Below are 3,971 nucleotides of genomic sequence, written 5' to 3'. Positions count from 1 at the left end.
GTGTTCAGATCTGTCTCACCACCCCAAGTAGCATGACTAATCTGTTTAAAATACCTGTGATCTGTAAAAAAACAAAAAATCTCCACTTATCTTGGCTAATAATGAAGTTCTCCTTTTTGTTTTGTTTCATTGTTGATTGTGTATTTTCTTCATTACGTGGGAATACTAACCCAAAAGTGTCTGTCTCTTTGTTCTCTAGTCTTATTTGAGATTACTTTAGAGGCAAGAAATACTGTATGTGAAATTCAGCTTGGGCTTTTTCCTAACTATAAGATAAGGCCATGTATAATATTTTCCCTAAAACTAGAATATATTAATGCATGTTTGAGAGTTTCAAAGCGCCATGGTCAAAACCAGAAGCTATATTTTGCATATTTGGACTCAGCCATCTATTAAGAATCTCTGTTGTCCTCTGGACATATTTATCAAAACAATTTGGTTCTAAATAGTATTAGTATAGAATAAAAAATTTGTGATTTATATAATTTATCTATAACCTTCATTGTAAATTTAATGGGAAATGCATTACAGTTACCATCTTTTTTTGGCACCTGTGAATCAATAAAGTTGCTATTAACAACTTTTTTTAATATTATCTTGATAAAAGGAACTAGTAGAATGTTTTGTACATTCTCATGTTTACAGAGCTCACTTATTTAACTGGTTTTGAACGCTTAACAAGGCACCATGTACTACTTTCAGTCATTTATGCCGGTAGCTTTCCTTACCCTTGCTCAACTTTGCCTGAGGCATCACAAACTCCCTAAAGGCTCTTTTCTTTGTATAGTTGTCTACTATATAACTAATTATCCCCATACTTAGTGTTTTTGGGTTTTTTGTTTTGTTTTTTTCTTGGTACCAGACGTCGAACTCGGGTCCTTGCGCTTACAAGGCAGGTAGCAGAACCGCTGAGCTAAATCCTCGGTCCTATATCTAGTGTTTTACAACAACATTTAACGTACAGTTCTTTGGATCAGGAACTTAGGAGCAATTTATTTGGTGTTCCTGGGTCAGGGTGTTTCATAAGGTTTCCATCAAGATTGGGGCAGCTGTTGTCTGAACGTTTGAGTAAAGCTGAGTTCGTGCTTATAGTCATTAGCCAGAGGCTTCAATTCTTCTTGTGAGCTGGGCCTTAGGACAGCATGAGTGTTGTATCATGGCTGCTAGCTTTCCCAGGGTGAGTGAACGTGGAGAGTAGAGAGAAAATCACAATGTCTCCTTGTGGCCTAACCATGGAAATGCTACTGTTGCCTCGTTTTATTAGAAAAGGGGTCACTAAGCCTGGCCCATATTCAGTTGTAGGGGGAATTTGTACTTTATTTTTTCTAATGCTGGTGATTGAACCCTAGGCCTCATGCGTGCTAGGCTAAGGGTTCTAGTTCTACAGTACATCCCCAGCCCTAAGTCCACCTCTTGAAGGGAGCAAGAGAAATGAGTTTTCTAGACATTTTCAAATTACCCCATCACTCAATACTTTGCCATATGCACTCCCATTACAAGTTGTCTAGAACTTGTTGGGTTTTATATGAACAAATATTTCCAAAGTTATAAAATTAATACCATTAACATCTCACAGCCAGCCAGGCATAGTAGAGTATACCTGTAATCTCCAAACTCTAGGAGACTTAACAGGAGGATCAAAAATCCAGATACAATGTGGGTAGTTCGGCAACTTGAAACCTCATGTCAAATAAAAGGAGCCAAGCATGGAGGTGCACGCCTATAATCCCAGCATATGGGAGCCTGAGGGTGGAGGAGTGCTTAAAGTTCGAGGCCAGCCTGGGCCACATAGTGACTTCCAGGACATCCTGAACTACATAGTGAGACCTTGGCTTTAAAAAAAAAAAAAATGGTGGGGAAGTAACTCATTGCAAAGGCCCTAGGTTCAATCCCCAGTACCTCCCCCCTCCCCACAAAATTACCAAGTACACTAAGCCTTCCTGTGGTACCTTTCAATCCAGCACACACATTGTTTCTTGCAGGTATTTACCTTGTGGGGATCAGATTATGGATTAGAGATTGACATACAAATTTATATTGGTTTAGATGTCCCACCAAAATGCCCTGCACTCGTAGGTGGAACTTTGGGAAGGTGCTTGAGTGATGGCAGTACAGCTGACTTGCTGTTAAGAGGTGGGGCTCAGCTAGGGGCAGCAGGTTGCTGGGGCCATGACTTGGAAAGGTGTATGTCCCTCCAGCTTCTCTCGTCTTTCTGCGTCCTGGCTACCTTGAGTCGAGCAGCTCTCCTCTGCGCCCTTCTCCCTTGCTATCCTGCCTTGAAGCCAGCAGACTAGGGACTGAAAATGTGAGCCATTATCAACCTCTTCTCTTACTAGTTGTGGATTTTGCATATTGTGTCCTGGGAGTGAGATAGTGCCTAAGACATGTTCCATGAAATATTGCTAGAAAAGTAAAACACATGGCTTATTTGCAGAAGATAGGTCAAAGGAAAACTAGTTGAACAAAAATAGAGTATCTACTTTATGCTGCGTAGTTAGGCACTTAATTTAAAGGTAAACAAGCTGTGATTCCCTAGCTTCAGCAGTTTGTCAAATATGAAGATGGACCTGTGGTTATAAAAATATAAGCGTTGTCCAGGATAACACTAAAGAGTTCTTGGGTATTGAAGTGTTGGCGAAGTCCTGGAGAAGCTGTATGGATTCTCAAGGAACTTCCAAGTTTGACTGCCTATTAAGTTGTGAAGCCCATGCCCAACCTGTGGTCCTGCATTTAACAGCCATCATGGACAGAAGCAATATAATTACTTGCCTATCTGTAATGAGATAAATATTTTTTAAAAATAAACTATGCATTTAAAAACTTTCATAGCACTATAGCTGGGTGTGGTGGTGCACGCCTATAATCCAAGCACTTGGGCGGCTGGGGCGGGAGAATTGCCATGAGCTCAAGGCCAGCCTGAACTACATAGCGAGGCCCTGTCTCAAAAAACTTTTCCTAGCTCTGTGATAATTTGATAAGTGTTTTGTTGGGTGTATTAGAAAATTGAGTTTTCTATGTTTACTCTCCTCTGTTCTGGTATTTTTTTATTGTGTCCTACCAGAAAAAGTACTTGTCCTTAGTAAATGGGAGGAAAGTTCTTCACAGATGGATAGAAGCACTGAGCCAGAGCAAGCTTGTTGCTGAATAGCATTGAATCCCAAGACATGAGCTAGTCATAGATGACACATCTAGGAAGTCGATGTGAACAGATGAGACGTGCCTGCTTGCTTGCCTTCCTTTTCCTATCTAATCGGGAAACTAGTGATTCTTAGAGTCGAAGTGATTGTTCTTCACCTGGAAATTCATTCTTCTGACTGCTCCCAACCCTAAGATTGGGGACTGTTGCGTTAATAAAGTGTAACAGAACCCTTTCCATGTAGGGTCTACCTAGGTTGTAGGCTGATACAGCTACAAGTAGAGGGAGGTGCTGGACCTGATCAGACACGGCAGAGCACTTTGAAGGAACATCATGAACAGTTGCAGCCGAGTTCAAGTACAGCTCTCAGCGTTAAGAAATGATGTCAGACCCTGAGGAATGAACTCAGTATCATGGACAGTGAGGGGGTGCTAAACAGTCTAGATTTCAGGGGTTAGGGATATCTTCCATTACTGTTTTATTCTGAGAAACTTAATTCAAGCAGAATGGGTTTGAAAGGATTTCTCAGCAGAATTATCTTTGTGATGGGAGTTCCAGACTACATATTGCACAGGAAAAGTGCTGGGTGGGGAAATCTCTGGAGAAGGCATCCTTCCTGTTTGCTGGGGTTGGCCCTATGGAGATACTCGGGTGCTCTCTACATATTTGCTGCATACTTGAGTTACCTAGAGTAGGACCTGTCCTCATTAAAGGATTAAAGATAGGTTCCCTTACTTGTGCTAATGTAAAACAAGTCATTTGGAAGTCATCTGAGATCTCATATTGTTTACCTCTTAGGTCACCTTGCAGTGTACTCATGAAAGGGGTCCACATT

Source organism: Fukomys damarensis, unplaced genomic scaffold, assembly GCF_012274545.1.
Source record: "Fukomys damarensis isolate Sample0158 unplaced genomic scaffold, DMR_v1.0_HiC HiC_scaffold_37, whole genome shotgun sequence".
NCBI lineage: Eukaryota > Metazoa > Chordata > Mammalia > Rodentia > Bathyergidae > Fukomys > Fukomys damarensis.
Note: the sequence above shows the minus strand (reverse complement) of the source record.